We start from the raw sequence: 8,501 nt of genomic DNA, 5'->3' as shown, positions 1-8,501 counted from the left end.
TTTCAAATTTGCAGGCTTCACAGCTGCTGTTTCTGCCAAACATGCAAGCTTGTTAGATATTCCTTCTAGAAAACATCATCCCTCTGCCTCCTTACCTGGCAAAGTTTCACTCACTCTGCATGCTTCCCCTAAATCCTACCCATTTTTTTAGAAGCTTGCAGTCATCACCACAAATTTAAAAGTGCATGGCATCTAATGAACATAATAAATTTCTAGCAAATAATAACTATATGCTCCCAGGTGACACCTATCCTCCACCTACCCTCTACAAAATGGGTCAGCACACTGCAGACCACAGGCCAAATCCTGCCTACCATAAGTTTTTTCTCAGTAAAGTTTTATGAGAGTACAGTCATGCCTATTCACTGACATGTTGCCTATGACTGCTTTCACACTACAATGGCAGGGTTGAGTAGCTACGACAGAGACCACATGGCCTTTAGCTGCTTAAATTGTTCTTGAGAGAGAGAGAGAGAGAGAGAGAAAGAGAGAAAGAGAAAGAGAGACCACATGGCCTAAAATATTTCCTGTATGGCCCTTTATAGAAAAAGCTCGCCAATCCCTGCTTTATACTCTGAACAGAATGCCCTAATTCTCTCAAATTGAATCTAATGTCTCCCCTGCTCACAATTTTCCAATGAATTTCTAGAGCAAACACTGCTGGCTCCCTACCCAAGAGCAGTTCCTTATTGTTTCTTGCTGGAGAATCACAAATCTATTTGGATATTTATTATCTCAATACTCCTCTCCAGCTTCAAAAGGTAAGTGATTATTCAAAGCTAATCACATAACCACATTTGCTTTCCCAGTGCCTGGTTTAGGAATGAACATGCGGTGTGACCCAGCTAATAAAATTTTACAAAAAGGGCTGAGCACCGTGGCTCATGCCTGTAACCCCAGCACTTTGGGTGGCTGAGGCAGGCGGATCACAAGGTCAAGAGACCGAGACCATCCTGGCCAACATGGTGAAACCCCATCTCTACTAAACATAGAAAAATTACCTGGGCGTGGTCGCACGTGCCTGTTGTCCTAGCTCCTCGGGAGGCTGAGGCAGGAGAATTGCTTGACCTTGGGAGGTGGAGGCTGCAGTGAGCCAAGATCGTGCCACTGGACTCCAGACTGGCGACAGAGAGAGACTACATCCCCCCCCCAAAAAAAAAAAAAAATTACAAAAAGTCCCCTGCAAGCCTATGAGTTTTCTCCCAATTTAAAAGACACATGTGAAGAAAAGCAGCCCTTCCAGCCTTTAGATACTGTCTTGTGAGAACATGATGTTTGGAGCTTTTGCTAAGTAGCCAACCATGAAAGGAGACATGAACAAGACACTGCCAACAGCATAGCTGAAAGAGGAACAAGCGGGATCCAATAATATCACCGGACAACCAAAACAAGCCTGGTTCTTATGGTTTTGGTCACTGTTAGGTCTTGTAGTATTTGCAGCCAAAAGCATTCTACCTCAGAAGTTTCCCCTGGCCCACAGGATAAGATCTACTCAGTTTTATACCATTAAAAGTCTTTTACTGGTCTTGTTTCTAGACACAGGTAAAACAACAACAAAGTCTTTCCTAAGGTTGCCTTCACTGACACATACTAAACATAACAAACACATAATAAATAATAAGTATAAGTTATTTTCACTTCATTAACAAGCTCTCCATATTTTTTTTGCACTAGTAAATCTGAACTGCTCATAAACTCTACAAAGTTCACTATCTTTTGAACTTGCTCCTTGTGTTTTAAAACTTTCATTCTTCGCGGGTGCTGCTTCTGTCAAACATGCAAGCTTGTTAGATACTCCTTCTGCCAAGCATCATCCCTCTGCCTCCTTACCTGGCAAAGTTCCACCCACTCTGCACGCTCACCCTAAATCCTACCCACATTTTAGAAGCTTGCATTCATTACCACAAATGTACATGTGCCTGGAACATACTGAACATGATACATATGTAATAAATAATAACTATAAGCTCCCAGGTGACATTAGACACATAGCACTATTTAAGGTGGTAAATAAATAACAGTGGTAATAACAATCTCCTAACTGTATTTTTTAAATGTATTTTGTCACACTGGAAAAATGCTTAGTCTATAAAAGATACATGATAGTTATTTTTTAAGTGGACAAATATATGAATGAAATAAAATATTTTTCTTAAAAATTCTGTTAAAAAACACAAAAATTAAATGGTTATCTATATTCTAATATTCTATTATGAGCACCTTAAAGACAAAAACTACGTCAATTCCATCTGTCTTGTGCATTTGCCAAACCTAACTTATAGAAGTGATTTGATAAATATATACTAAATTAACGGTGTCTTTATACAGTTCAGATTGTACAACACATTAGGTGTTATACTTTTGTTACTGTGAACCATTTTTATAATTTTATTATAATTAAAAAAAATTTTTTGAGCCTAGAGTTTGGCTATTGGAATATTTATTATGATCATCTCTTGCCTAATGGTTACCAGAGTTTTTTTTTTTGTTTTTTTTGTTTTTTGAGATGGAATCTTGCTCTGTCACCCAGGCTGGAGTGCAGTGGCACGTTCTTGGCTCACTGCAATCTCCACCTCCAAGGTTCAAACAATTCTCCTGCCTCAGCCTCCCGAGTAGTTGGGAATATGGGTGCCCACCCCCATGCCTGGCTAATTTTTGTACTTTTAGTAGAGAGAGGGTTTCACCATATTGGCCAGGCTGGTCTCAAACTCCTGACCTCAAGTGATCTGCGTTACTTGGCCTTCCAAGTGCTGGGATTACATGCATGAGCCACCACGCCCAGTATGGTAACAGATTACCTTGTCCCAACAAAATTACTATTATTATAATTATCCAGCACATAAAAAAACACAGCTTGTTCTAAGAAGTGAATATATCTCATGAGGTTCCAACTTATGGTGAATAAATTAAAAGTAGACCTTGTTTGTATAAGAATATGTAACATAACTTCTGCTTCTTGGGAAGGAATTACTTTTCTGTCTTCTGTATTCAGTAGGTATCTTCAGAAATAATCTCCTATTTGTATGGGTGCACAATGGCTCAGTTTTATGGTTCTTATTGCCATTTGTTTATGGTATCAGAAAGGGATTGTTGAATTCCCAGTTTTAAAGACAGTTACTTTCTTAGTGACACAGATTCCTGTGTAATACACTTGACCCTGAACAATAAGAGTTTGAACTGCAGGGGTCCACTTATATGCAGATTTTTCTTCTGCTTCTGCAACCAAGAGACAGCAAAACCAACCATTTTCTTCCTCCTTAGCCTAATTAACCTGAAGATGATGAAGATGAAAACCTTTGGGAGGATTCACTTATGTTTATGAATAGTAGGTATGTTTTTTTCTTTTCTATGATTTTCTTTGTAACAGCTTCATTTCTCTAGCTTATTTTATTCTAAAAGCATAGTATATAATAATGCAACACATACCAACTATGTGTTCATCGACTGTTTATGTTATCAGTAAAGTTTCCAGTCAATGGTAGGCTATTAGTAGTTATGTTTGGAAGGAGTCAAAGTTATACTCAGATTTTCAACTGCACAGGGATCAGAGTCCCTAACTCCCAAAATATTCAAGAATCAACTGTAATTAACATTTATTTACTAAATATAAACCATTTACTATAAAAATTAAATAGAAGATCCATTTGCATAACAAGTCCAATTTGTAACAATGTAATTATAGAGGAAAATGCAACATGCTAACTTAGAAATCTAATTTCTTATTTATATTAATACAAAAATATAATGTAGAATTTCAGGGATCATAAATTTTTTTCAGAGAATACTGTTTGAGATTGAGAACTAACTTCTTAACTCTGAATTCTAAACTAAAGAAATTAAATTTAAAAAATTAATTTATACATAAATATACATATTTTAAACTGCTCTTTTATGATTAAAAATACGTAATCTTACTTTTTTGGGGTTTTTTTGGAGATAGAGTCTCGCTCTTTCATCCAGGCTAGAGTGCAGTGGTGCCATCTCAGCTCACTGCAACCTCCATTTCCTGGGTTCAAGTGATTCTCCTGCCTCAGCCTCCCAAGCAGCTGGGATTACAGGCACCCACCACCACGCCCAGCTAATTTTCATATTTTTAGTAGAGATGGGGTTTCACCATGTTAGCCAGGCTGGTCTCAAAATCCTGACCTCAGGTGATCCACCCGCCTTGGCCTCCCAAAGTGCTGGGATTACATGTTTGAGCCACCACGCCTGGCCTGTAATTTTGCTTTTTAAAATCAGTAAGACCACCAAGAGAAATGAGAAATTTACTATCAGAAGTCTTACCTTGATTGTCATTTCGAAGATGATTTTTAAGTTATCTTATTTTTATGTTCCAAAATTTGTTGTTGAATGCTATGCATAATAAATGTAATAAATAAAATTAGTATTTTAATAGCGATATGAAAAATATTTACCAAACATATTAAATTCTTAAAACATTTCAGACAATATCAGAGCTAATATCAGAACTCTAATGTCCAATACACTTGAAAATTTTAAGCTCTATAAACTTATTAAGCTTCTAATTAAAGAAAAAAACAGGAAGTACTCATAAACTGAGAAAAACATAGCTCAGTAAGTTAATTCTAGTTAACTTAACAGCCTGGAAACTGTCCTGCACTCAGAGTAAGTCCTCACTCTGTAACCAATAGGTATTTTGTTTTCAGACCAGTTGCTTCTCTTAGGCTCCGTGGCTACTTCTAAAACACAAAGATTTTACTACTTGACTTTACTAGGTTGTTAGCAGGATGTAATGAGATAAAATGTTTAAATGTTCAGAGAAATAGTAAAGCAATGGAAAAATTTATTCTTGAGCTGCATTGCTGGAACAATTTTGGAATCTCAAACAAAACCTGATGAGTGTTTTTTTATAGGTTCTAATATTTGAATGTCACAGTTTTCAGAGAATATTATTAAGTGCTAATTTTGGTTATTAGTTCTATTCATTGTGGCTTATAGTTCAGAGCATTTTAGCTAGTTCATAAATTGTAACTAAATTTATATATAAATATATTATTGTCTCATTAAAACATATAACCTAATTGTCCCCTATTACTGAGCTCATCAATCACACCAAGGGCAGAAAACTAATAGATGTCAAAACCTGGCTGGGACAACTACCATTCCTTCTCTACCTCCTCAAACTCAGAGCCAGCAGGTCTCTGTCAGAGGCTGCATCTTCTGGGTCCTCTCCGACTGACATACAAGAAAAGCCCTGCTTGTATTGTTTTTCAGTTCCATGAAAGAGATGCAAGTTGATGTTTCCTCATTTCCAAGTCATGTACTAACAACATATTTGCATGTAACATCCCATATGCCACTCAGCTCTGTTCTCATTTCACAGATCACCTTACATGAATATTTCTATAATGATCATAATAACAATTTCCATATCGGGTGACTCTTGTTTTGGTTTGACTCACATTATTTCCTTGAAGCTAGTTAACAAATAGTCAAATGACCTTCTAGGGACTACGCAACATGTGGAATGCTTTCTGAATTTGTGTGCCATCCTTAGGCAGCAGGCATGCTTATCTGTTCTGTATTGATCCAATTTTAGAATATGTGCTGTTGAAACAAGTATAAAGCCCTGTTTTATACATGGATACTCAAAAGTCATGGATGAGGCTTAGCTCTGTTAAATCCAAATTATCTACTTTAGATACAGAGAATTCTGTTGAATGACTTCCTGTGAGGTAGAATTTTAAAATATTTTAAAAACTTGAGGTAGAGATGCAAATAGCCTGACAGATTTTCATTATTATGGAAACACATTACTTGAGGGGCCAACTCCAAGTTGATGCCCATTACTCTATTGAAGGATAATGTGGAACATTCTGCTATCTAAGAAAAGCTGCTACACAGGACAGAAAAAAGGCTCAAGGTACAGATGTGACAACAAAAGGCAAAGGGACCTCTGCTCTCTTCCTGCAACATTATTTGAATATCCCTGACTGTTGAGTACAATCCAACTAATACTTGCTAGAGAACAGATGGAAACTGGTCTCAAAGGACAACATACCATGAAGGTATAGGCTAGGCCTAGCTAAGAGGTGGGCTACAAATAAGGTTTTTAGTATTAGGGAGAAGGTCAATTTATTCACTATGTGTGTGGGTAAAGCCAGGAGGCCTCTCTGCCAGAGCAGGGTGCTGGGAACAATGGCTGAGCCTATATACATGAACTAAAAAACATTGTAGCTGTGGATACTGTGTATGAGTCATCATGAAGAATGAGGGATCTGAATCAGTAAGGGCATCCTGGTGCCAAAAGTCAATCATTACCAGATTGCAGGACAAGTTACAATGGCAGCAATATAGGAAGTGAATCAATGGAAACAACAGAATGACTAGAATGGCCTTTTCCCCCCTTCTTCTGACTTGTAAAGCAAGATTGTCTCCCTTGGACTTAGGGAACCCCCTAGCTTTTTGAGAAATCCAAAGGAGGAAGGCATAAGAGATAGCCCCAGGGAATAATACAAGATTTTTTTGCTACACTGGACATTTCAAGACCCAACAACTAATTTGGAAAGTCAGGCCAGGCATGGTGGCCTTTGCGAGGCCGAGGCAGGAGAATCACTTGAGCTCAGGAACATGGGCAACATAGTGAGACTTTGTTTAAAAAAAAAAAAAAAGAAGGAAGAAAAAAAGAAAGTAAAAGATGTGACATTATTTATGTCTCACATACAAGGGTAATACTTGGAATGAAATGAACAACACTGAGATCCCTAGGGATAAAGGTCTTCAAAGGTCCTGAAAGAATCTTGCACTCATTGCTACTTCTAACTAGTCTAGCTTTCTGTTTGATTTCTGGTTAAAAAGTGGACTAACTTGTTGCCATTCCAAACTACCTCAACCAAACTATGAACTCTCATCTAATGTATGAGATGCAATATTTGTAATCATTTTAAACCTTAATTTAGTATTAACATAATATAAGCATATACCTTCTCAAATCACAACAAACAGCATAATCCTCAGCAGTTTAGCCAAACATGTCTTGAGAAAAGATATTTACATTTTGTTGAAGGAGGAGGCTGACGATACTTGACGAGTTATGCTGCACAGCAAGCATGAGGGCTGTTCTAAAATAACAAAGAAATAACAGCATTCAAGAACTTTAATAAAGATATTTAATTAGCAAATTGGATACACTTTACCGATTTCATACCTTGCCTGTCAGGATAGACATAATAACCATTTACATGTACTAGCTTATGTGTATAAGCATCTTGGGTGCTCACGTGTTCATCTTGGTAAATTACCACCAAGGCTAGAAGGCAGGGACAACAAGGAAGCTTCTTGTCCCATTGGGATATGACATAATACAAGCTCCTAATTTATAATCTTTCGGTGACCAAGAAACTGTGCTGAGGTCGCTTATCTGAAGTAGGCAAAGATTTAGATGAAGATTTCCCCATTGCTTTCCTAGTCTGATATATTGTAATTCAAAGTCAACTAGGAATCAAACAAGTAAGAGCTATCTGCAGGCTGAAAACAACAGCAACAACAACAATAATAGTAGTAACAGTAGTAGTTGTAAACTGAAAGTTAAAGTCTATGCTTTATAAAATTTAGAAAATACAAAACCCCTTTAGTTATTATGATTACAGGACCAAAAACATCAGATTACAAATAACAGTCTATAAGAGAAGATGAAGCCTACTATATACTGCTTTTAATGTTGCTCAGTCCAAATAACTGCTTTTCTACCTAACTGATTATTTGTATTATTTTTTACTATATGCCAATAATTATAAGTGAATCTTATTAACATTTCTTACTTCAGTTACCACTCTAGAACACTCAGGTTTTTAGGAAATAAACAAAAAACAACAAAAAAAGCAAAAACTATTGCACCTTCTGAAATTGTCAACGGCATGTATATTTGCCTGGTTCTTCAATAAAAATTCCACCATTTGCTGTCCCGTAGAATCTATAGCCAACAAAAGTGGAGTGTTTCCCTCCTGTAAGAAAGCAAAAACAATTTATAATTCACAAAATTACATATTTCTCAACTGAACTAAAAATCTTCTATAAGATGCTATGAACTTAAACTTCCAATAAAGAAAGAAAGTAAATGCAAAGCAGTCCCTTCCTTTTCACTCCTCTGTGCTTTCCCACACACTGCCTTGCAAACACCACTCCTCTGCCTCCCCACATTAACTTCGGTCATCTCCAAAACTCACTTTATTTACCAGTCCCAAAAATCCTTGCTTCTATCTCAGCATTTAGCACAGTATATCGTAATTATTTCATTGTTTCCCACTGAAACCAAGAGCTTCTTGAGGGCAAAGGCTGTATCTTTTTTCTCTATAACTCTAAAACCTAAGACATAGTAGCAAATGCTTTAAGTTTTTAAAATAAACTAATGATTTAAATTACCTCTAGAGTAGTGTTTCTTAAACTATATTTCAAAGAATATTTGTTTTACCAGAAGAACTTTACCCCAACAATAAGGTTCCATGATCACCTGCATTTGAGAAGTATTACAAAACTGTATT

General features: G+C 36.7%; 1 long non-coding RNA gene and 1 other non-coding gene across 2 annotated transcripts; both read right to left on the bottom strand.

Moving 5' to 3' along the window:
- Nucleotides 1–1,081: 1,081 nt before the first annotated feature.
- LOC113221548 lies at nucleotides 1,082–8,011 on the bottom strand. The gene is made up of 4 exons (XR_003307929.2): nucleotides 7,858–8,011; nucleotides 6,945–7,082; nucleotides 4,285–4,353; nucleotides 1,082–1,136 (listed from the first exon to the last, which is right to left on the bottom strand). It is a non-coding gene; the product is annotated as an uncharacterized LOC113221548 (long non-coding RNA).
- Nucleotides 5,478–5,580, bottom strand: LOC113221549. The gene has a single exon (XR_003307930.1). It is a non-coding gene; the product is annotated as a U6 spliceosomal RNA (small nuclear RNA).
- Nucleotides 8,012–8,501: the final 490 nt, after the last annotated feature.

Source organism: Piliocolobus tephrosceles, unplaced genomic scaffold (genome assembly GCF_002776525.5).
Source record: "Piliocolobus tephrosceles isolate RC106 unplaced genomic scaffold, ASM277652v3 unscaffolded_25787, whole genome shotgun sequence".
In the NCBI taxonomy this organism is placed as follows: Eukaryota; Metazoa; Chordata; class Mammalia; order Primates; family Cercopithecidae; genus Piliocolobus; species Piliocolobus tephrosceles.
Note: the sequence above shows the minus strand (reverse complement) of the source record. Positions and strands in the feature narration are given on the sequence as shown.